We start from the raw sequence: 26,578 nt of genomic DNA, 5'->3' as shown, positions 1-26,578 counted from the left end.
ATCTGTTTCAAGGCCGTGTGCCTACAAATTCTCAGTGTTATAAAAATCAGAACGAATACTCTTGCAAGTAATGAATAACTTACAAGTAATGAGTAAATTAATGTAGAGTGTCATTTGAACGCTTAAGATTCTCTGGGTTTAGCAACTTGAGCTGTGACTTTGCCTGTGCAGAGTTGAGGTTGATCCAAGGTTGTTTATGGTTTGGAAAGCAGGTGTTCGATAGGATTGGTGACTGTGTTGTCAGCATCTATTCCTCTCTGAACTTGAATTCAAAATAAAGCTTGAAAAAAACGTTGTTTTTTTCTCATTCTGATTCCTGATGTGGAAGCCAGAGCTTCACATTTATTTAAGCTTTCAATTTGCTCCAAAGGTATAAGGTTTGACTCCACATTAGTAAAAGTCACAATGTAATACCTCATCTTTTTTTTTTTGGTCTTTTTAGGGCTGCACCCACAGCATATGTAGGTTCCCAAGCTAGGGATTGAATCGGAGCTGCATCTGCTGGCCTATATACCACAGCCACAGTAACAACAGATCTGAGCTGTGTCTGGGAACTACACCACAGCTCATGGCAACACTGGATCCTTAACCAACTGAGTGAGGTCAGGGATCGAACCTGTGTCCTCATGGATGCTAGTCAGATTCGTTTCCCCTGAGTCATGACAGGAACTCCTCATATGTTGTTAAATGGGCCCATACCTCCCGCCCCAGCATTACACTGAAAACTTTCAGTACTTTTAATTTTTTTGTATTTACTTCCTCTATAGTTTCTTCTGGAACCTGCAAAAGATAGGTATCCATAATGAGATCGGCTACCTGCCTAGGATCATTGGAGACCACCAAGGAAACAGAACGTGTTGATAGCTACTCTCAAGGAGTTTATAAACCTAGTTGGGTGGATAAACCTGTAAGAATATTTTAATATCTAACCAAAGCCCATATCAACTTGCACTGAGTAGGAGAGAGTCCTGATTGTTAGTTTTTGGGGGCAGGAACTGCCTTGTACATGTTTGTGTCTCATTCCCAGCACAGAGCTGGACACAGGTGGGTTTCAATAAGTGTTAATTGACTGAAGGACTCCTTTATGCTCATTATTTTTTGGTTGCACTCTACACATTTTACAAAGTCTAGTTAACTTTTGTTTCTCCACATCTTCCTCAATTCTTTTTTTGGACTTGCAGTTAGTCTGGGGTGGTTGTGGTTTTAATTTACATTACCCTGATGACTACTGAGGTTAAGGATTTTTTTCATGTTTATTGGAAAATTGTATTTCTTTTGTTGTTGTTGTTTGCTTTTTAGGGCCACACCTGCAGCATCTGGAAGTTCCCAGGCTAGGGGTTGAATTGGAGCTATGGCTGCCGGCCTGCGCCACAGCCACAGCAACATGGGATCCTCGCTGCGTCTGTGACCTATACCACAGCTCACAGCAACTCTGGATCCTCAACCTACTGAGCAAGGCCAGGGATCGAACCTGCATCCTCATGGATACTCATCAGGTTTGCTAACCACTGAGCTACAAAAGGAACTCCTGGAAAATTGTATTTTTTTTGTTTGTTTTTTGTTTTGAGATTTTTGTTGTTGTTGTTGCTATTTCTTGAGCTGCTCCCGCGGCATATGGAGGTTCCCAGGCTAGGGGTCGAATCGGAGCTGTAGCCACCGGCCTACGCCAGAGCCACAGCAACGCGGGATCCGAGCCGCGTCTGCAACCTACACCACAGCTCACGGCAACGCCGGATCGTTAACCCACTGAGCAGGGGCAGGGACCGAACCCGCAACCTCATGGTTCCTAGTCGGATTCGTTAACCGCTGCGCCACGACGGGAACTCTGGAAAATTGTATTTCTTATGATGTGTTTGTTCAAGTTTCTTGCTCAAGCTTTTGCTGGGTTTTCTTTCACCATTTGTAGGAAACCTTCATGTATTCTAAATACAAGCCCTTTGTTACATGCATTTCAAGTAGTGCCCCCCGCTCCCCGACTTGCCTTTGACTTTTTGGAGGACGTCTTTTGATGAACAGAAGTTCTTGCATTTAATGCTGTTTAACTTATCAATGTTAATGCTTTTCGTTTTCTGCATTTGAAATCTTTTCTTACTGCAGTGAAATGCAGATATTTCCTTAGGTTAACCTCCCAAAGGCTTTATAGTTTTGTCTGATTTTTTTTTTGTATCTGATGTGTGATAGGAGTCAAAGCATTCCCCCAACACATACCTTCTTGCTTCAGCAGCATTTGTTGCAAAGACCATCATTTCTCCACTTCACTACAGTCATAAATCAAGCTCTTTCTGGGATTTCTTTTCTTTCTTTTTTTTTTTTTTTTGTCTTTTGTCTTTTGTCCTTTTAGGGCCACCCCTGAGGCATATGGAGGTTCCCAGGCTAGGGGTTGAATCGGAGCTGTTGCTGCTGGCCTACACCACAGCCGCAGCCATGCCAGATCCGAGCCGCATCTGCAACCTACACCATAGCTCATGGCAGTGCTGGATCCTTAACCCATTGAGTGAGGCCAGGGATCAAACCTGCATCCTCACGGTTCTTAGTTGGATTTGTTTCTGCTGCGCCACAGTGGGAACTCCTGGGATTTTTATTTTATTTCACTAGTCTATTTGTCTATTCTAGCACCAGTCTTTCACTGTCTTAATCCCTGTAGCTTTATATTAAGTCTTGATATCCTGTAGAGCAAGTCTCTTCACCTTGTTTGGTTTTTTTCGAGGGTGTGTTGGCTCTTCCTTGTCCCTTGCAATTCCACCAATAAACTTAGATTCAGCCTGTAAAATTAATTACATAAATATGTATGCACATTTTTGGATTTGGAGTCCACCGAGGAAACATTAATATGAGAGAAATGATATTTTCACAAAACAGAGTCTTTTTGACCTATGAACATTTATATACCCCTTTTAAAAGGGTTTAAAAATTTTTCTCTTGGAGTTCCCTTCGAGGCTCAGTGGTTAATGAACCTGACTGGGATCCATGAGGGTGCAGGTTCGATCCCTGGCCTCGCTCAAGTAGGTTAAGGATCCGGAGGTGCTGTGACTGTGGTGTAGCTCTCAGACGTGGCTTGGATCCTGCATTGCTGTGGCTGTGGCATAGGCCAGTGGCTGTAGCTCCTATACAACGCCTGGCCTGGGAACTTCCATATGCCGCATGTGTGGCCCTAAAAATCTAAAAAAAATTTTTTTTTCTCTCAATAATGTTTTATTCTTTCCTCTATATGTCTTGCACAATCTGTCAGATTTATTCCTAGATATTTAAAGTTTTTCATTTGTCTGTAAATTATATCTTTTTAAAATTTTATGGCTGCACCTGCAGCATGTGGAAATTCCTGGGTCAGATTGAATCAGACCGGTAACTGTGACCTTTGCTGCAGCTGTGATCTACTCTGCAGTTGCAGCAGTGCTGGATCCTTTAACCCTCTGTGCTGGGCTGGGGACTGAACCTGAGCCTCTGTAGTGACCTGAGCCACTGTGGTCAGGTTCTTAACCCACTGTGCCACAGTGGGAACTCCTATAAAGCATATCTGCAAAAAATTATCTTATTGCGTTCCCGTTGTGGCTTAGTGGGTTAAGAATCCGACTAGTATCCATGAGGAACCCTGGCCTCGATCCCTGGATTAAGGATTAGGCATTGCTACAAGCTGTGGTGTTGGTCACAGATGCAGCTCAGATTCAGTGTTGCAGTGGCTGTGAGTAGGTCAGCAGTTGTAGCTCTGATTTGACCCCCAGCCTGGGAACTTCCATATGCTGCAGATGTGGACATAAAAATTTGAAAAAATTATCTAACTTTTTGCTGGCATAGAAGTATGATTAGTATTTCTATACTGACCCTATTTCTAGCAACTTTGATAATTTTTATAATTTTTCAGAATTTTATATAACCAGTTATATCTAAGAATATTGACAATTATATTTCTTCTTTGTCAATTTTTATGTTTTTATTTCTACGTATTGCCTTACTGCCCTGGCTAGGCTTTCTAGCACAGTGTAGTAGAAACAGTGATACTAGTGGATGTTCTTGTTTTGCCTTTTTTTTTTTTTTGTCTTTTGTCTTTTTTTAGGACTGCATCCACTGCATATGGAGGTTCCCAGGCCAAGGGCCAAATTGGAGTTGTAGCTGCTAGCCTTCGCCACAGCCACAGCAATGTGGAATCCAAGCCTTGTCTGCGACCTACACCACAGCTCATGGCAACGCTGGATCCCTAACCCACTGAGCAAGGCCAGGGATTGAACCTGCATCCTTATGTATGCTAATCAGATCCATTTCCACTGAGCCACAATAGGAACTCCTTGGCTTGCCTTTTTTTTGGCCATGGCCATAGGCCAGGGATTGAACCCATACCACAGCAGAGACAATATCAGATCTTTAACTTCTAGGCCACCAGGGAATTCTGATAAATTTATATATTTTTATTTTTATTTTTTTGTCTTTTTGCCATTTCTTGGGCCGCTCCTGCGGCATATGGGAGGTTCCCAGGCTAGGGGTCAAATCGGAGCTGTAGCTGCCAGCCTACGCCAGAGCCACAGCAACGCGGGATCTGAGCCGCGTCTGCAATCTACACCACAGCTCATGGCAACGCCAGATCCTTAACCCACTGAGCAAGGGCAGGGATTGAACCTTCAACCTCATGGTTCCTAGTCGGATTTGTTAACCACTGCGCCACAACGGGAACTCCCTCTGATAAATTTCTATTCTTTACTCTTTACTTTCCTTGAGTTTATATATTTAATTTTTTTATTTTTCAAATGATTTTATTTTTTCCATCATACCTGGTTTACAGTGTTCTGTCAATTTTCTGTTGTACAGCAAAGTGAGCCAGTCACACATACGTATTATATATACATTCTTTTTCTCACATTATCATGCTCATCACAAGTGACTAGATATAATTCCCAGTGCTATACAGCAGGATCTCATTGTTTATCTGTTCCAAAGGCAATAGTTGCATCTATTAACCCCAGATTCCCAGTCCATCACACCCCCACCCCCTCCCCCTTGGCAACCACAAGTCTGTTCTCTAAGTCCATGAGTTTTTTCCTGTGGAAAGATCCATTTGTGCCATATGTTAGATTCCAGATATAAGTGATATCATATGATATTTGTCTTTCTCTTTCTGACTTACTTCACTCAGTATGAGAGTCTCTAGTTCCATCCATGTTGTTGCAAATGGCATTATTTTGCAGCACTATTCACAATAGCCAAGACATGGAAACAACCTAAATGTCCATTGATAGATGAATGGATTAAGAGGATGTGGTATATATATACAATGGAATACTACACAGCCATAAAAAAGAACAAAATTTTTTATTTTTAATTTCTTTTTAAATTATAGTTGATTTACTTTGTTGTGCCAATTTCTGCTGTAAAGCAAAGTGACTCAGTCTTGCTGCTAATGGCATTGTTTAATTCTTTTTATGGCTGAGAAATATTCCATTGTGTATATGTACCACATCTTTTTTTTTTTTATTATTCCTCTGTTGATGAACATTTAGGTTCTTCCATGTCTTGGCTATTGTAAATGCAATTAATATTAGGGTGTATGTATCATTTCAAATTATGTTCTTCCATGTCTTGGCTATTGTAAATGCAATTAATATTAGGGTGTATGTATCATTTCAAATTATGTTTTTCTCTGGATAGACGCCCAGGAGTGGGGGTGCAGTGTTCCTGGATCATATGGTAGTTTGATTTTTAGTTTTTTGAGGAACCTCCCTACTGTTATCCATAGTGCCTGTACCAACTCACATTCCCACCAGCAGTGTAGGAGGGTTCCCTTCTCTCCACACCTTCTCCAGCATTTGTTGTTTGTAGACTTTTTGATGATGGCTCTTCTGGGTTGTGTGAAGTGATACCTCATTGTCATCTTTTTCTTATTTCTTGATGTTCATGTTGCTTCATGAATTTTCTTTTTTTAAATTTATATTTTGGGAATTTCCATCATGGCACAGTGGTTAACAAATCTGACTAGGAACCATGAGGTTGTGGGTTCCATCCCTGGTCTCGCTCAGTGGGTTGAGGATCTGGCATTGTCCATGAGCTGTGGTGTAGGTCACAGATGTGGCTCAGAGCCTGTGTTGCTGTGGCTCTGGCATAAGCCAGCAGCTACAGCTCCAATTAGACCCCTAGCCAGGGAACCTCCATATACCACGGGTATGGCCCTAGAAAAGGCAAAAAAAAATATTTTTTATTAGGGTATAGTTGATTTACAGTGTTGAGTTAATTTCTGCCATAGTGTAGTGATCCAGTCATATATGTATATATATATACACTTTCTTTTTCTCATATTATCTTCCATTATGGTCTATTCCAATAGACTGGATATAGTTCCCTATGCTATACAGTAGGACCTCATTGCTTATCCATTCTAAATGTAAGAATTTAAAGACAAAAAAAAAAAAATAAAGGCGTTCCCATTGTGGCACAGCAGAAACAAATCCGACTAGGAACCATGAGGTTGTGGGTTTGATCCCTGGCCTTGCTCAGTGGGTTAAGGATCTGGTGTTGCCATGAGCTGTGGTGTAGGTTGCAGATGAGGCTCAGATGTGGCATTGCTGTGGCTCTGGTGTAGGCCAGCAGCTGCAGCTCCAATTAGACCCCTAGCCTGGGTACCTGCATATCCCATGGGTGTGGCACTAAAAAGGACAAAAGACAAAAAATAAAAATAAAAAAATAGATGTAAGAATTTGCATCTATTAACCCCAAACTTCCAGTCCAACCCACTTTTGCCTCCTCCCCCTTGGCAGCCACAAGTCTGTTCTCTGTGTCTGTGAGTCTGTTTCTGTTTTGTAGATAGGTTTATTTGTGCTGTATTTTATCTATTTATTGTCTTTTTAGGACTGCACCCATGGCATATGGAGGTTCCCAGTGTATGGGTCGAATCAAAGCTACTGCCATTGGCCTACACCACAGCCACACATGCTGGATCCAAGCTGCATCTGTGACCTACACCACAGCTATGGCAATGCCAGATTCTTAACCCACTGAGCAAGGCCAGGGATCAAGGCTGGGTTCTCATGGATTCTAGTTGGGTTTGTTAACTCCTGAGCCATGACAGGAACTCCCCATTTGTGCTATATTTTAGATTCCGCATCTAAGTGATATCATATGGTATATGTATTTCTCTGACTTCACTTGGTAGAAGTGAATCTTTAATTGCATCCATGTTGCTGCAAATTTTGTTCTTTTTTATGGCTGGGTAATATTCCATTGTGTATATATACCACATCTGCCTTATCCCTTCATCTGTTGATGGACATTTACATTGTTTCCATGTTTTGGCTGTTGTGAATAGTGATGCAATGAGTATAGGGGTGCACGTATCTTTTGAATGAAAGTTTTGTCTGGATATATGCCCTGGAGTGAGATTGCTGGATCATATGGTAGTTCTGTATTTAGTTTTCTGAGGTACCTCCATATTGTCTTCCACAGTGGTTATACCAATTTACATTCCCACCAACAGTGTAGACGGGTTCCCTTTTCTCCACACCCCCTCCGGCATTCGTTATTAGTAGACTTGTTAATGATAGCCATTCTGACTGGCGTGAGGTGGTACCTCATCATAGTTTTGATTTGCATTTCTCTAATATTAGTGATATTGAACCTTTTTTTCATGTGCCTACTGGCTGTCTGTATGTCCTCTTTGGAGAAATGTCTGTTTAGGTCTTCTGCCCATTTTTCAATTGGGTGTTTGTTTTCATTGAGTTGTGTGAGTTGTTTGCATATTTTTGAGATTAGGCCCTTGTCAGTTGCATCATTTGCAAAGATTTTCTCCCATTCTGTGGATTATCTTTTCATTTTTTTTTTTTTTTTGGCTGCCCAGATGCTTACGGCGTGCCAAGGCCAGGGAACAGATCGGAGCTGCGCTTATGACCTATGCCACAGCTATGGCAATGCTGGATCCTTAACACATTGTGCCAGGCCAGGGATCGAACCGTCACACCAGTGCTTCAGAGATGCTGCTGATCTTGTTGAGCCACAGCAAGAACCCCATCTTTTCGTTTTTAAAATGGTTTCCTTTGCTGCACAAAAGCTTTTAAGTTTAATTAGGTCCCATTGGTTTATTTTTCTTTTTATTGTCATTATTCTAGGAGGTGGCTCAAATAAGATGTTGCTGTGATTTATGTCAAAGAGTGTTCTGCCCATGTTTTCCTCTAGGAGTTTTATAGTATCTGGCCTTACATTTAGGTCTTCAATCCATTTTGAGTTTATCCTTGTATATGGTGTAAGGGAGTGTTCTAATTTCATTCTTTTACATGTAGCTGTCCAGTTTTCCCGGCACCACTTTTTGTAGAGACTGTCTTTCTTCCACTGTATGTTCTTGCCTCCTTTGTCATAGGTGAGTTGACCATAGGTGCTTGGGTTTATTTCTGGGCTTTCTGTCCTGCTCCACTGATCTATATTTCTGTGTTTGTGCCAGTACCATCCTGTTTTGGTGACCATAGCTTTGGGTATAGTCTGGAGTCAGGGAGACTCAATCCTTCATTTCTGTTTTCTTTTTCAATATCGCTTTGACTCTTCTAGGTCTTTTGTATTTCCACACAGATTTTAAAATATTCTCCTCTAGTTCTGTGAAGAATGTCCTTGGTAATTTGATAGGGATTGCAGCATTGAATCTGTAGACTGCCTTGGGTAGTATAGTCATTTTGATAATATTGATTATTCCAATCCAAGAGCATGATCTATCTTTCTGTTTGTATCATCTTTGATTTTTTTCATCAGTGTCATATTTTTCAGAGTACAGGTCTATTTTTTCTTTAAGTAGGTTTATTCCTAGGTGTTTTATTCCTTTTGATTTGATGGTAAATGGGATGGTTTCCTAATTTCTCTTTCTGATCTTTTATTGTTAGTATGTAGAAATGCAATTGATTTTTTGTGTTAATTTTGTATCCTGCAACTTTACCAAATTAATTGATGAGCTCTAACAGTTTTCTGTTAGTGTCTTTAGGATTTTCTAGGTATAGTATCATGTCATCTGCAAATAGTGATAATTTTACTTGTTCCTTTCCAATTTGGATTCCTTTTATTTCCTTTTGTTCTCTGACTGCCATGGCTAGGAATTCCAAAACTATGTTGAATAACAGTGATGAGGGTAGACATCCTTATTTTGCTCTTAATCTTCGAGAAAATGCTTACAGCTTCTCAATGTTGAGAATGATGTTAGCTGTGGGTTTGTCCTATAAGGCCCTTATTACGTTGAGGTAGGTTCCTTCTGTGCCCACTTTCTGGAGAGTTTTTTTTTTTAAATCAAAAGTGGGTATTGAATTTTGCGAAAAGCTCTTTCTGCATCTATTGAGGTGATCATATGGTTTTTATTCTCCATTTTGTTAATGTGGTGTATCATACTGTTTGATTTGCACATATTGAAGAACATCCTATAAATTTAGTTTTATAGAATTTTCATTATCTTAAAGTTCAACATATGTTCATGGTTGACTGTAATTTTTCTTCTTTGACCCATAGGTATTTCTTTGACCAATTTTGGTATTTCTTTCTTTTTCAACATGTATTTCTTTTTTTTTTTTCTTTTTAGGCCACACCTGCAGCATATGGAAGTTCCTGGCCTAGGGGTCGAATTGGAGTTGCAGCTGCCAGCCTACACCACAGCCACAGCAATGCCAGATCTGAGACATCTGTGACTTATGCCACAGCTCGTGGCAATGCCAGATTCTTAACCAAATGAGCACGGCTAGGGATCAAACCCACATCCTTATGGACACTTTTGGGTTCTTAATCTGCTGAACCACAATGGGAACTCCACCAACATGTATTTCTTAATTTGCAAACACATGGGGATTTGCTAGTCCTCTTTAAGTTAAGATTTATTGGAAAGAGCAATTTTAGACTTACAGCAAAATTGATTGGAAGGTACAGTGATTTCCTATATATCCCCTGCCCCTGAACACACATAGCCTGTCCCATTATCAACACCCCACCAGAGTGGCACGTTTGTTACAACGGATGAACCTGCATTGATACATCATAATCACCCAAAGTCCATAGTTTATATTATGGTTGACTCTTGGTGTTTTACATTCTATAGGTTTTGACAAATGTATAATGACATGTACCCATCATTATAGTATCAGACGAAGTATTTTCATAGCCCTAAATATCCTGTGTTCCACCTATTTCTGCCAGCCCCCCTTTCTGGTATAAATAAATGACTGATCTTAGTGTCTCCATAGTTTTGTCTTTTCCAAAATATCATATAGTTGGAATCATACAGTACATAACCTTTTCAGATTGGCTTCTTTCACTTAGTAATATGCATTTAAGATTCCTCCTTGTTGGAGTTCCTGATGGCCTAGTGGTTAAGGGTTTGGTGTTATCACTGCTGTGGCTCAGGTTCAGTCCCAGGCTTTGGAACTTCCGCCTGCAGAGGGCATGACTACAAACTTTTAAAAAACTATTGTAAAATTCCTCCATGTCTTTTCATGGCTTGATTTCTCATTTTTCTTTAGTGCTGAATATTCCATTGTCTGGATATACAAAATTATCCATCCACCTGTGAAGGACATCTTAGTTTTTTCCAAGTTTTAATTATGAATAAAGCTGCTGTACACATCCATGGGCAGGTTTTTGTGTGAGCACACATTTTCAACTCCTTTAGATAAATACCAAGGAATCTTTTTGCTAGATTGTGCGGTCAGACTGTATTTAGTTCTGTAAGAAACCATCAGCTGTCTTCCAACGTGGCTGTGCCATTTTGCATTCCCACCAGCAGTGGCTGAGCGTCCCCGTGCTCCACATCCTCACCAGCGTCAGGTGTTGTGAGTTCTTGATTCTAGCCATTCCAATAAGTGTGCAGTGGTGTCTTACTGTTTCTTTATTTCCCTGGTTACATTGATATACGGTGGCATTCTGTACCACTGAGGGGCTGATGGGACAATTTTATGGTTAACCTAGGTTGTGGGGGCATATGCTTGGAAACAGGATGTACATTCCCAAGTTAACATTTATGAATTAGTAACTAGTCTTGCGGGTGCCGGGAATACCTCAGTGAAGCTTTTCACCATTGTTTGGGGACTAACAGAGCATAGAGGCCTCCTGGTCCTAATGATTATTAATCAGTACCTGTTAACCACACAGCCCTTGATGACAGAGAAGTGATTTACTACACAGTACAGTCCTAGGTAGGGTCAGTGCCAGGACCGGAGAAACGGTCGGTTATACTAACAGCCATGCATCTGCTCAAGTCCTTGGTCTTCAGGTTGTTTGCTTTCTTATGCTGAGTTTTAAGAGTTCTTTGCACATTTTGGAGAGCAGTCCTTTATCAGATGTGTCTGAGCAAATATTTCCTCCCAGTCTGTGATGCGTCTTCTCATTCTCTTGACATTGTCTTGCAGAGCAGAAGTTTTCACCAGCTTAGAAATTCTTTCTTTCATGGATTATGCCTTTGGTATAGTATGAAAGGTCATTGCCTTGTCCAAAGTCACATAGATTTTCTTCTATGTTATCTTCTAGGAGTTTTACAGTTTTGCGTTTTATATTTACATAAATGTTTTACATTTTTAGTTAATTTTTGTGAAGAACGTATGGTCTGTGTCTGGATTCTTTTTTTCCTTTTCTTTTTTTTGCATGTGGATACCCACTTGTTCCAGCAGTTTTTTGTTGAAGGGGCTTTGTTTGCTCCATTGTCAAAAGTCGGTTGACTATATTCATGTGGGTCTGTTTCTGAGCTCTCTGTTTAGTTCTACTGATCTGCCAATTCCACACTGTCTTGATTACTGTGGTTTTAGTAAGCCAGTAGTGTCAGTCTTCAGACTTTGTTCTTCAGTATTGTGTTGACTATTCTGTGTCTCTTGTCTCTCCATATGGACTGCAGAATCAGTTGGTTGATGTCCACAAAATGGCTTGCTTTTTTGATTTTTTTAATTTTGATTTTGATTATTAGAAAAATGCAAATCAAAACTACCATGAGATACCACCTCACACCAGTGAGAATGGCCACCATCAATAAGTCCACAAATAACAAGTGCTGGAGAGGGTGGAGAGAAGAGAACCCTCCTGCACTGTTGGTGGGAATGTAAGCTGGTATGACCACTATGGAGAATAGCATGAAGGTACCTTAGAAAACTATACAAAGAATGACCATATGACCCAGAAATCCCACATTTGGGCATATATCTGAACAAAACTTTCCTTAAAAAAGACACATGCACATGCATTTTCATTGCAGCTCTATTCACAATAGCCAAGACATGGAAACAACCCAAATGTCCATCGACAGACGATTGGATTAGGAAGATGTGGTATATATACACAATGGAATACTACTCAGCCATACAAAAGAACAAAATAATGCCATGTGCAGCAACATGGATGGAACTAGAGACTCTCATACTGAGTGAAGTAAGTCAGAAAGAGGAGGGCAAATATCATATGATATCATTTGTTTCTAGAGTGTAATATACAGTACAAATGAACCTTTCCACAGAAAAGAAAATCATGGACTTGGAGAATAGACCTGTGGTTGCCTAGGGGGAGGGGGAGGGGGAGGGGGAGGGAGTGGGATGGATTGGGAGCTTGGGACTAATGGATGCCAACTATCACTTATGGAATGGATTAGCAGTGAGATCCTGCTGTGTGTATGGAGAACTATGTCTAATCACTTATGATGGAGCATGATAACGGGAGAAAAAAGAATGTATACATGCATGTGTAACTGGGTCACTATGCAGTACAGTTGAAAAAATTATATTGGGAAAATAACAATAAAAAAAGATTTTGATTGCACTGAGTTTACAGATCAAGTTGGGAAGAATTGACATCTTGATGTTATTGAGTCTTCCTAACAATGAACACAGAATATCTTTCTGTTTTGTTCAGTTATCTTTTAAAACATGGATTTGAGGACTCATTGTATTGTGGTAAGAGAAATACTCAGGTGCTTTCAATGCTTTGAAATTTGGGACTTTGATCAATTTTTTACAAAATGTTCCATGAATGACTGGAAATTATATGTATTCGGCAGTTTGGGGGAGACAGTGTTTCATTGGACAGGTTTGTTATTGTTCTTTTAAAAATCTTTGCTATACTTTTACTGATTTTTTTTGGTGTGCTTTTTGAATGGGTTAGAAAGAAATGTCAAAATCTTCCACTCTGTGAAGTGAAGTGATATACTCCTCCTTGTATTATATCAGTTTTTGCCATGCATATTTTGAGACCATGTTTAGATGCATGCATGATAGAATTGTTATAGCTTTTTGGTAAATTGAAACTTTTATCATTATGAAATGAGTCTTTGTTGTGGCTCAGCAGGTTAAGAACCCAACATCGTGTCTGTGAGGATGCAAGTTTAATCCCTGATTTTTCTTAGTGGGTTAAGGACCTGGTGTTGCCACAAGCTGTGGCATAAGTTGTGGCTTGTATTGAGAGTTGCTGTGGCTGTGCTGTAGGCTGGTAACTGCAGCTCTGATTTGACTTCCAGCCTGAGAATTTTCATATGCCTTGGGTGTGGCCAAGAAAAATTGAAAAAAAAAAAGAAATGCAGTTTTCTACCTCTACTAATGCATTTTTCTTAAGGTATAGTCTGTTTGTTATCATGAAAGACACCGCTTTCTTTGATTAGGTTTACATGGTATTATTCTTTGATATTAGCCTTTCTATATTCTTGTTTTAAATATATCTTATAAACAATAAATCTAGTTGAAATTTTTAGTACTAGTTTTATTAGGATATAATCCGTATTCCACACAATCCACCCACTTTAAGTGTACAATTCAATGGTTTTTAGTATATTCATGGAGTTGTTCAACCATTGCCACATCGTTTAGAACATTTTTTATCACCTCCCAAAAGAAACTGTATCCTTTATCCAGACATCTCGCAAGCACCTTGCCTCCACAGGTTTTCCTACTCTGGACATTTCATGTACACAGAAGCATACACTATGTGGGCTTTTGTGCCTAGTTTCTTCACTTAGCCTAAAGTTTTCAAGGGTCATCCATGTAGCAACATATATCGCCTACTTATTCCTTTTTATGGCTGAACTAGGTGGAATCTTTATATGTTCTGGATATTAATGCCTTATTAGGGACACGTAAAATTCAAATTTTGGTATAGGGTAATCGACTTGTTTTTCCTTTATCGCCTGTGCTTTTGAAGTCATATCTAAGAAATCATTGACAAATTCAATGCATGAAGCTTTCCCTCTATGTTTTCTGCTAAGGAGTTTATAATTTTAGGACTCACCTTTAGGTCTTTGATCCAGTGTGAGTTAGTTTTCTGCATGGCGTAAGGTAAGGGTCCAGTTTCACTCTTTTGAACATGGATATTCTTTTCTTCCAATATCATTTAAAAAGACTTTCTCCCCATTTGGTCATATATGTAGGGTTCTCTATTCTGTGCTATTAGTTTATATATATATATATTTTATTAAAGTATAGTTGATTTACAGTGTATGCCAATTTCTGCTGTGTTCTTTTGGTTTATATGTCTGGCCTTATGCTCATGCCAGACTATTGATTACTATAGTTTTGTAGGAGATTTTGAAATAAGAGCATAATGCTTTTGGCTGCGTTCCTCTTTTTTTTTATTCCCCAAATTTTGGCTATTCTGGGTTCCTTGAGATCGCATCTGAATTTAGGATGAATTTTTCTATTTCCGCAAAAAAAAAAAAAAAAAAAAAAAAAAGGCATGGGGATTTTGATGGGCGTTGTATCAAATCTGTAGATAGCTTTTGGTAGCATTGACTTCATAACAATATTATGTCTTCCAGTTCATGACCGTAGGATGTCTTTCCATTGAGTGGTTTCTTCTAAAATTTACTTCGGCAATGTTTTGGAGTCGTCAGTGTTTAAGTCTTTTACCTCCATGACCAAGGTTATTCCTAAATATATATATATATATATGTATTTGATGCTATTATAAATGAAATTTCCCCCTTAATTTTCCTTTTGTATTTTTCATTATTAACATACATAAACAACTGATTTTTGTGTACTGTGTAATTTTTCTAGATTTGTTTATTAGTTCAAAAGTTTTTTTTTTTGTGTGTGTGTATAATCTTTAGGTTTTTCTATGTATAAGATCACAGTGTCTGTGAACAGAGGTAATTTATCTTCTTCCTTTCCAGCTTGGATGCCTTTTATTTCTTTTTCTTGCCTAATTTCTCTGGCTAGGATTTTTCAGTACGATGTTGAGTAGGATGGTAAAATGGACATTCTTGTCTTATTCCTGATCTTAGAGGAAAAGCTTTCAGTCTTTTGTTATTGACTATGATGTTAGCTGTGTGCTTTTCATGTTTATACATAACTGCTTTTAAATGTCTGAATTTCCCTAAGAATCTCACCCTTGCTTTTTCTTCCTAGGGCCTTGTGTGTTCTGCTGTATTCTTCTGCCTGTATCCTCTTGCCTCCAAGAACTGATGGGCCTGCAGTTCCCCTGAAGTTTTTCATGTGACACGGTACTTAGCATTGCTTTCAGCAGCCTCCACCCTACTATTCAAACTATGTCACTGGTCCTGTCTGAAGTCAAGTTGGATGAAAAGGAATTCAGTCCTTGGGCAGCCCCCAGACATGCCAGAACACTACAAACAAGCTCCGAGGGAAGAAACAGGGATTGGGTGACCTCCCTCTCAAACCCTCTTGGGGTTGGTACATAATGATTTAATACCAATGTAGAGAGTGATTTATTTGTGTATGCTAGCAGTTTGTTTCCTCCTTACCGCTTCTGATAGTTTACATTTATTTTTCTCATCGTTTCACACTAACTAGGAAAACCAGAACAATGTGAGAAGTAGTCATTGTGGGCATCTTGGTCTTATCCGTGATTTTGGTCGGGGGGATTATATCTCATGTCTCACCGTGAAGTTTGATGTTTGCTGTAGGTTTTAGGAGACACCCATTATTGGGTTAAGACAGTTTCTTTTAACACTTATTCGCTAAGAGTTATATATATTTTGTATACAAGGGATATTATGGTTTGCTAATATAGCAAACGTTTACCTCTCTGCTTATAAGTGAGATTGGTTCACAGCTTTTATTTCTTCAACTTTCTTTTTTTGGCTTTGGTATCAAATTACACCAAATTTGAGAGCATTCTCTTTTTTCTTCTTTTTTTTATTTTTTATTTTCCCACTGTACAGCAAGGGGATCAAGTTATCCTTACATGTATACATTACAATTACATTTTTCCCCCACCCTTTCTTCTGTTGCAACATGAGTATCTAGACAAAGTTCTCAATGCTACTCAGCAGGATCTCCTTATAAATCTATTCTAAGTTGTGTCTGATAAGCCCAAGCTCCCGATCCCTCCCACTCCCTCCCCCTCCCATCAGGCAACCACACGTCTCTTCTCCAAGTCCATGATTTTCTTTTCTGAGGGGATGTTCATTTGTGCTGGATATTAGATTCCAGTTATAAGTGATATCATATGGTATTTTTCTTTGTCTTTCTGGCTCATTTCACTCAGTATGAGATTCTCTAGTTCCATCCATATTGCTTCAAATGGCATTATGTCATTCTTTTTTATGGCTGAGTAGTATTCCATTATGTATATATACTACAACACATCTTCCGAATCCGATCATCTGTTGATGGACATTTGGGTTGTTTCCATGTCCTGGCTATTGTGAATAGTGCTGCAGTGAACATGCGGGTGCATGTGTCTCTTTTAAGTAGAGCTTTGTCTGGATAGATGCCCAAGAGTGGGATTGCTGGGTCATATGGAAGTTCTATGTATAGATTTCTAAGGTATCTCCAAACTGTTCTCCATAGTGGCTGTACCAGTTTACATTCCCACCAACAGTGCAGGGGGGGTTCCCTTTTCTCCACAGCCCCTCCAGCACTTGTTATTTGTGGATTTATTAATGATGGCCATTCTGACTGGTGTGAGGTGGTATCTCATGGTAGTTTTGATTTGCATTTCTCTTATAATCAGCGATGTTGAGCATTTTTTCATGTGTTTGCTGGCCATCTGTATATCTTCCTTGGAGAACAGTCTATTCAGGTCTTTTGCCCATTTTTCCATTGGTTGATTGGTTTTTTTGCTGTTGGGTTGTATAAGTTGTTTATATATTCTAGAGATTAAGCCCTTGTCGGGTGCATCATTTGAAACTATTTTCTCCCATTCTGAAAGTTGTCTTTTTGTTTTCTTTTGGGTTTCCTTTGCTGTGCAAAAGCTTTTCAGTTTGATGAGGTCCCATGGGTTTATTTTTGCTCTAATTTCTATTGCTTTGGGAGACTGACCTGAGAAAGTATTCATGATGTTGATGTCAGAGAGTGTTTTGCCTATGTTTTTGTCTAGGAGTTTGATGGTGTCCTGTCGTATATTTAAGTCTTTCAGCCATTTTGAGTTTATTTTTGTGCATGGTGTGAGGGTGTGTTCTAGTTTCATTGCTTTGCATGCAGCTGTCCAGGTTTCCCAGCAATGCTTGCTGAATAGACTTTCTTTTTCCCATTTTATGTTCTTGCCTCCCTTGTCAAAGATTAATTGACCATAGGTGTCAGGGTTTATTTCTGGGTTCTCTATTCTGTTCCATTGGTCTGTCTGTCTGTTTTGATACCAGTACCACACTGTTTTGATGACTGTGGCTTTGTAGTATTTCTTGAAGTCTGGGAGAGTTATGCCTCCTGCTTGGTTTTTGCTTCTCAGGATTGCTTTGGCGATTCTGGGTCTTTTGTGGTTCCATATAAATGTTTGGATTGTTTGTTCTAGTTCTGTGAAAAATGTCATGGGTAATTTGATAGGGATTGCATTGAATCTGTAGATTGCTTTGGGTAGTATGGCCATTTTTACAATATTGGAACATATTTACAATCCAGGAACATGGAATATCTTTCCACTTCTTTACATCTTCTTTGATTCCTTTGAGTAAAGTTTTATGGTTCTCGGCATATAGGTTCTTTACCTCTTTTTTCAGGTGTATTCTGAGGTATTTGATTTTGTGAGGTGCAATTTTAAAAGGTATCGTATTTTTGTATTCCTCTTCTAATATTTCATTGCTGGTATACAGAAATGCGACTGACTTCTGAATGTTAATCTTATAGCCTGCTACTTTGCTGAATTTATTAATCAGTTCAAGTAGTTTTTGGGTTGAATCCTTAGGGTTTTCTATGTATAGTATCATGTCATCTGCATACAGTGACAGTTTGATCTCTTCTCTTCCTATATGGATGCCTTTTATTTCTTTTGTTTGTCTAATTGCTGTGGCTAGGACTTCCAAAACTATGTTGAAGAGCAGTGGTGAGAGTGGGCATCCCTGTCTTGTTCCAGATTTGAGTGAGAAGGCTCTCAGTTTTTCCTCATTGAGTATTATATTTGCTGTGGGTTTATCATAAATGGCTTTGATTATGTTCAGGAATGTTCCCTCTATACCCACTTTGGCGAGGGTCTTGATCATGAATGGATGTTGAACTTTGTCAAATGCTTTTTCTGCATCTATTGAGATGATCATATGATTTTTGACTTTTTTTTTTGTTAATGTGGTGTATGATGCTGATTGATTTGTGTATGTTGAACCATCCTTGTGAACCTGGGCTGAACCCAACCTGGTCATGGTGTATAATTTTTTTGATATGTTGTTGGATTCAGTTGGCTAAGATTTTGTTGAGAATTTTTGCATCTATATTCATCAATGATATTGGGTGATAGTTTTCTTTTTTGGTGGTATCTCTGTCTGGTTTTGGAATGAGGGTGATGGTGGCATCATAGAATGTGTTTGGGAGTATTCCTTCTTCTTCAACCTTTTGAAAGAGTTTAAGGAGGATGGGCACCAATTCCTCCTTATATGTTTGATAGAATTCACCTGTGAAGCCATCTGGTCCTGGAGTTTTATTTGTAGGGAGTGTTTTTATGACCTCTTCAATTTCATTTCTAGTGATCGGTCTGTTTAGTTGGTCTGTTTCTACTTGATTCAGTTTTGGCAGGCTGTAAGATTCTAGAAAATTGTCCATTTCTTCCAGATTGTCAAACTTGTTGCCGTATAGTTGTTCATAGTATTCTCTTATGGTTTTTTGTATTTCTGCTGTATCCATTGTGATTTCTCCTTTTTCATTTATAATTTTGGTTATTTGATTTTTTTCTCTCCTCTTTTTAGTGAGTCTGGCCACGAGTTTGTCAATTTTGTTTACCTTTTCAAAGAACCAGCTCTTGGTTTTATTAATTTTCTGTATTGTTTTTTGAGTCTCTATTTTATTGATTTCTTTTTTGGTCTTTATAATTTCCTTCCTTCTGCTGACTTTAGGCCTTTTTTGTTCTTCTTTTTCTAATTCGTTTAGGTGGAGGGTGAAGTTGTCAATTTGGGATCTTTCTTCTTTTTTGAGAAAGGCCTGTATTGGTATAAATTTCCCTCTGAGCACTGCTTTCGCAGCATCCCATCGATTTTGAGAGCTTGTGTCTTCATTATGGTTTGTCTCAAGGTTTTTTTAAATTTCCTTCTTGATTTCCTCATTGACCCATTGGTTTTTAGTAGCATGTTGTTTAGTCTCCATGTAGTAGGTTTTTTCTCTTTCCTTTTCCCATGGTTGATTTCTAATTTCATGGCATTGTGGTCAGAGAAGAGACTTGAGATAAATTCTATGCCCCTAAATTTATTGAGGTTAGCTTTGTGTCCCAATATTTGGTCAATTCTTGAGAATGCTCCATGTGCGTTTGAGAAGAATGTGTATTCTGCTTCTTTTGGATGTAGTGTCCTGAAGATATCAATGACGTCTACCTTTTCTATTGTTTCCTTTAGGATCTCTGTTGCTTTATTGGTTTTCTGTCTAGAGGATCTGTCCATTGGTGTGAGTGGGGTATTAAGGTCTCCTACTATGATTGTATTCCCATCAATATCTCCCTTTATGTCTGTTAATATTTGTTGTATGTATCTGGGTGCTCCTATATTTGGGGCATATATGTTGACGATAGTAACATCCTCTCCTTGGATGGATCCCTTAATCATTAAGTAGTATCCTTCTTTGTCTTTATTTATTTCTTTTGTTTTAAAATCTATTTTGTCTGATATGAGTGTTGCGACTCCTGCTTTTCTGTCGTGTCTATTGGCGTGCAATACTTTTCCCCACCCTTTCACTTTCAATCTATATGTATCTTTTGTCCTAAGGTGAGTTTCTTGTAGGCAGCATATTGAAGGTTTTTGCCTTTTTATCCACTCAGCCACTGTGTGTCTTTTGATTGGGGTGTTCAGTCCATTGACATTGAAGGTGATAATTGATAGATGATTATTTATTGCCATTTGAACCTCGTGTTCCAGTTGATTCTATGGTTCTCCATTCTTCCTTTCTTTTTTCTTTTTTTTTTTTTTTTTGGTTGGATGGTCTCCAGTTATTATCTGCTTGAGTGTATTTTTTTTTTCATTTTTTGCAAATGCAATATTTGGTTTTGGCTTGTGGTTGCCCTGTTTTTTAAGTATGCTAACCCCTTCCTATAATTGTGTGTTTTAGCCTGATGGTCCTGTAAGTTCAAACACTTCATTACTATATTATAATTAAGAAGAGAAACATACAAACAAACAAACAAAAAGGGTTATTTATTTCCTAACATCCCTTGCCCACATTTTATGGTTTTGATGACTCTTTTTTATTTTTTTTGTTTTTAATTTTATTTTGTTTGAAGCATGTTCATGATTAAATCTGTATGCTGGCTTATTTGAGTGACTGCTCTCTGATTGCAGTTTCCTCAGTCGTAATTCTTCCTCTTGTTCTTTTTTTTTTCTTTTCTTTTTTCTTCCCTTTCCTTCTTTTCTTTTTGGTTTAGAGAAGCCCTTTCAGTATTTCTTTTAGCCTGGGTTTTGTGTTGCTGTATTCTTTAAGTTTTTGTTTGTTGGAAAAAATTTTTATTTCCCCTTCTATTTTAAATGATATTCTTGCTGGATAGAGTATTCTAGGTTGCAAATTTTTTCCTTTTAGCACTTTAAATATCTCTTGCCATTTCCTCCTGGCCTGTACATTCCCTCATGGTCTGTAGTGTTTCTGTAGAGAAATAAGCTGATAATCTTATGGGGGTTCCCTTGTAGGTAACATTCTGCTTTTCTCTTGCTGCCTTTAGGATCCTCTCTTTATCACTAACTTTTGCCATTTTTATTATAATGTGTCTTGGTGTGGGTCTATTTGGGTTCAAATTGTTTGGGGCCCTCTGTGCTTCCTGTATCTTGAACTCAGTATCCTTTAGATTTGGGAAGTTTCCATCAATAATTTCTTCAAATATATTTTCCATCCCCTTACCTTTTTCTACTCCTTCTGGAATTCCTATTATGCGTAGATTGGCCTGCTTTATATTATCCCATAGGTCTCTTATATTGCTTTCATGTTTTTTAATTTGGTTTTCTGTCTGCTGACCTGATTGGGTGATTTCCATTATTCTGTCTTCCATATCACTGATTCGTTCTTCTGCATTATTCATTCTGGTTTTAACTGCCCCTAGTTCAGTTTGTATCTCTGCAAATGAATGTTCTAGTTTTTCTTGGCTCCTCCTGATATTTTCTAGTTCCTTTCTGAGGGTGTCTGCATTACTGTTCATATCTTCTCTTAATTCCTTCAGTATTTTCACTATTTCTCTTTTGAACTCCAGGTCTGTCAGACTGCAGAGATCTGTTTCATTGTTGACTGATTTAGGTGAGTTCTCCTGTTGGTTTGACTGGGGGTGGTTTCTCAGCTTCTTCATCTTGCTTGTTGTTTTCTTTCTCCTGAGGGAGTTGTACTCTCCGTTATTGGGCAGTGTTTGCCTTGTCACTGCCATGGAATGTTTCCTGAGGGCTGGCGTTATTGGTCAGTCTTTTTTGAGGCAGTGTGGCTTTTCTGGAGTGTTGATGCGGCTAACAGGGCCTCTCTGAAGCAAAGGAGGGCTTCCTGAGGGCAGACAGGACTGGGAGGTCCACACCACGATGGGAGCAGATTTCACTTGGTCATGCAGAGCTTGCTCTGGTGTTTTTAGGCTGTGGGGTTCTTGCAGGGGGTTGGCAGTGTTGGGCAGCTGTTCCTCAGGAGTGCATCACCCCCTGAGGGCTGTAGCAACTATCTGGGTCACTGAGAACCTAAGAGGCTCTTCCCTAGGGCAGTCCAACTCAGAAGGACGGCCTGAGAATGTAGGCAGATCTTTTCATGGCCTGGCCAGGCTTGTTGAAGCTTTTCTGGGTTGAAGGGGGTCCTGCCTGGAGTTGGTAGTCCTATGCAGCTGATCCGCGAGAGTTTGGCACCCCCTGAGGGCTTGGATGGCTAGCTGGGCCGCTCCCAACCCAAGAGGCTCCTCCCCAGGGCAGCCCAACTCAGAAAGACCATCCGAGAATTAGGCAGATTCTTTTTCCTTCTATTATCTGGAACACTTTGTATAAAATCGGGATCATATTTGACTTGGACATTTGGCAGAATTTAGGTTTAAAATTTTCCAGGGCCTTTTGGAGGGAAGCATAAATTATTATAAACTATTAATTCTATGTATTTAAAGGTTGTAGGTCAATGTAGGTATTAAAAATTCTCAATTCAGTTTTGATAAATTATATTCTTATATGAAATTATCAATTTCATCTAAATTGTATATATATTTATTAAAGTATAATTGATTTATAATGTTTCTCCAATTTCTGTTGTACAGCAAAGGGACCCAATCACACAGTTCCCTGGGCTGCACAGTAGGCCCCATTGCCCATCCATTCCAAGTGTAACAGTTTTCACCCACCAACCCCAGACTCCCTGTCCATCCCATTCCCTCCCCCCCTGGCAACCACAAATCTGCTCTCCTTGGCTGTGATCTGTATCTGTATCTGTAGATAAGATCATCTGTGCCGTATTTTGGATTCCACGAATAAGCAATATCATATGGCATGCGTCTCTCTCTTTCTGATTTACTTTTCACTTAGTATGAGAATCTCTATTTGCATCCATGTTGCTGCAAAGGGCATTATTTCATTACGTCTATGGCTGAGCAGTAGTATATGTACCACATCTTGTTAATCCATTCATCTGTTGATAGACATTTATGTTGTTTCCATGTCTTGGCTATTGCGAAGAGTGCTGTGATGACCACAGGGGTTCATGCATCTTTTTTGATGAATTTTTTTGTACAGATACATGCCCAGGAGTGGGGTTGCTGGGTCGTACAGTAGTTCTATGGTTAGTTTTCTGAGGAACCTCCATACTGTTCTCCATAGTGGTTGTACCAATTAACATCCCCACCAGCAGTGATGGAGGGTACCTTTTTCTCCACACCCCTCCAGCATTTGTTATTTGTTGCCTTGATGGCCATTCTGACTGGCATGAGGTGGTACTTCATTGTAGTATCAACTTGCATTTCTGTAATAATCAGTGATGTCGAGCTCTTTTTCATGTTCCTGTTGGCCATCTGTATGTCTTCTTTGGAGAAATGTCTATTTAGGTCGTCTGCTCATTTTTCAACTGGGTTGTTTGTTTTTTTGTTGTTGACTTGTATGTATATTTTAGAGATTAGGCCCTTGTCTGTGGCATTGTTTGCAAAGATTTTCTCCCATTCCATGGGTTGTCTTTTCATTTTTTAAAAAATGGTTTCCCTTGCCATGCAAAAGCTTTTGAGTATAATTAGGTCCCATTGGTTTATTTTTGTCTTTATTGTCTTATTCTAGGAGGTGGATCAAATAAGATGTTGCTGTGATATATGTCAAAGAGTGTTCTGCCCATGTTTTCCTCTAGGGTTTTATAAATTATATGGCCTTACATTTAGGTCTTCAATCCATTTTGAGTTTATCTTTGTACGTGGTGTAAGGGAGTGTTCTAATTTCATTCTTTTATGCATAGCTGTCCAGTTTTCCCGGCACCACTTTTTGTAGAGACTGTCTTTCTTTCACTGTATGTTCTTGCCTCCTTTGTCATAGGCGAGTTGACCATAGGTGCTTGGGTTTATTTCTGGGCTTTCTGTCCTGCTCCACTGATCTATACTTCTGTTTTTGTGCCAATATCATCCTGTTTTGGTGACTGTAGCTTTGGGTATAGTCTGAAGTCAGGGAGACTGGATCCTTCATTTCTGCTTTCTTTTTCAATATCGCTTTGACTCTTCTAGGTCTTTTGTATTTCCACACAAATTTTAAAATATTCTCCTCTAGTTCTGTGAAAAATGTCCTTGGTAATTTGATAGGGATTGCAGCATTGAATCTGTAGACTGCCTTGGGTAGCATAGTCATTTTCACAATATTGATTCTTCCAATCTAAGAGCATGGTTTATCTTTCTGTCTGTTTGTATCATCTTTGATTTTTTTTATCAGCGTCTTACAGTTTTCAGAGTATAGGTCTTTTGTCTGTTTAGGTAGGTTTATTCCTAAGTATTTTATTCTTCTTGATGCAATGGTTTCTTTGATTTCTCTTTCTGATCTTTCATTGTTAGCATAGAGAAATGCAATTGATTTCTGTATATTAGTTTTGTAGCCTGTAACTTTGCTGAATTCATTGCTGAGTCCTACCAGTTTTCTGCTCTGTCTTTAGGATTTTCTAGGTATAGTGTTAAGTTATATTTTTAATGAAGATTTCCTTTTCATTTGTATAAAGTTATTCATTATATTCTCTTATGATTTTTTTGAAAACTTCACTTGTAGTTATTATCCTTTTAAAAGTCCTGTTATTGCTTATTTTTCCTCTCCATGCTGGTACAGTTTACACTGCACTGGAATTATATGTTTCTTAAAGGTTTGATAGAATTCTGTAAAACCATCAGGGTTTGGTATTTTTGACGGAGAGCTGGGCCTTTGACAACTTTATTTTCATTACTGTGATTGGATCTGTTTAAATTTTGCTGTCTCTTCTAAGATCAGTTTTGTTAATTTTCATTTTTTGAGAAAACAATCTACTATGTCCAGGTTTGAAATTTACTGGCATATAGCTGGGAAAAGCAGTCTAGTTATGTTTTTTCAGCTACTCTATACTAGTTATTTCCTCATTCTCATTTTTAATGTTATACATTAGTACTTTCATCTAATTTTTCCCTTAAATAAATTAGCTAATAAATTTCTATTTCTATTTGTTATTTTAAAAAGCTCTTGAACTTATTAATTCTAATGTTTTACTTTATTATTTTTTTTTGTCTTTTTGCTATTTCTTTGGGCCGCTCCCGCGGCATATGGAGGTTCCCAGGCTAGGGGTCGAATCAGAGCTGTAGCCGCCAGCCTACACCAGAGCCACAGCAACGCGGGATCCGAGCCGCGTCTGCAACCTACACCACAGCTCACGGCAATGCCGGATCGTCAACCCACTGAGCAAGGGCAGGGACCGAACCCCAACCTCATGGTTCCTAGTCAGATTCGTTAACCACTGCGCCACGATGGGAACTCCCTAATGTTTTACTTTCTAAGTAATATCTTTATTAAATCCTTACTTCTGTTTTTCTTATGTTTATTCTCTTGTTATTTTTGTGATATTTTGAGTTGGAGGCCAGTTTATGGTCACAAAATGGTTGCTGGAGCTCTAGCCATCTCATCTGAGGCATAGGTAGGAAGAAAGGAAAGAGTAAGGGACAAAAAGGGAATCCTTTAGCTGAGTCTGCTCCAGTTCAAGAGCTTTTCTAGAAGTTTTATTCAAAAATTTTGTTTATATTTCATTAGCCATACTTCTCTCCAAAAGAAGCTGGGAAATGTGGATTTGGGGCTGGGCACTTTGACATTTCAATAGCAGAGTGATCTGTTACTAACAAAGGGGATAATAGTATACGCAGGTAATTTGTGGCAGATTTTAAAATCTTTGGAGATCAGCAGTTTTACTAAGACTGCATTTGGGTGTGCACTGTACTGTGTTAGTTCTTTTACTGGGCCACAGTGTATTTTATCTCCAATCACCTTCCTCCGTATAGGTTATTCTTGTCCAGGATTTTGGTTCTGTCTGAAAAATTTAACACTAAAAAGTGGTTGCAGTTATTATTGTTTTACACAGTGGGTGTTTGTTTAAATTTTACCACATGCGTACGATATTATTTGCTCACTATTCCTTTTCTCGTTCAGATTTTTCCTCTAGAATCATTCATATCATCCCTGAAGTACACCCTCAGGAGGATCTGAAAAGGATCTTCAGAAAACGAGGTTCTGTTCGTGGTAAAACCCATCAGGTTTTATTACCTAGAAATGTCTTGTCATCTCTATCAGTGAAAGATAATTTTGCTGGCTCTAGACCTCTAGGCTGACTGTTATTTTCTCTAAGCACTTTGCAGGTATTATTCCAATGTATTCCAATCTGTTGCTGCTGAGAAACCAAGCGATTGATTTAATCAATAGCCTTTTACAGGTAATCTGTCTGCTCTGCTTTTAACGTCTTGTCTTTCGGGTTCAGCAGTTTGCCCATGATGTGTCCAGGTATGTATTTCTTTTCACTTATCAGCTTGGGAATTTGTTGGACTTTCCTTTTTATTTATATTTTTAAATTTCTTTATATATATATTTTTCTACTGCACAGGATGGTGAAACAGTTACACATACATGTACACATTCTTTTTTCTCACATTATGTGTTCCATCATAATTGACTAGACAGATTATTAGAGAAATGCAAATCAAAACTACATGAGCTACCACCTCACACCAGTCAGAATGGCCATCATTGATAAGTCCACAAATAACAAATGCTGGAGGGGTTGTGGAGAAAAGGGAACCTTCCTGCACTGTTGGTGGGAATGTAAACTGGTACAACCACTATGGAGAA

At 38.8% G+C, this 26,578-nt stretch overlaps 1 long non-coding RNA gene across 2 annotated transcripts; it reads left to right on the top strand.

Annotated features, from left to right (window-relative positions):
* LOC110261247 lies at positions 564–26,362 on the top strand. Of its 2 annotated transcripts, none has more exons than XR_002345244.1 (3): positions 564–907; positions 14,714–14,817; positions 15,306–16,128. It is a non-coding gene; the product is annotated as an uncharacterized LOC110261247 (long non-coding RNA). The 2 variants fall into 2 exon arrangements; XR_002345243.1 differs by lacking the exon at positions 564–907 and adding an exon at positions 25,886–26,362 and having other exon boundaries at positions 13,399–14,817; positions 15,306–15,586.

Source organism: Sus scrofa, chromosome 6 (assembly GCF_000003025.6).
Source record: "Sus scrofa isolate TJ Tabasco breed Duroc chromosome 6, Sscrofa11.1, whole genome shotgun sequence".
NCBI lineage: Eukaryota > Metazoa > Chordata > Mammalia > Artiodactyla > Suidae > Sus > Sus scrofa.
Note: the sequence above shows the minus strand (reverse complement) of the source record. Positions and strands in the feature narration are given on the sequence as shown.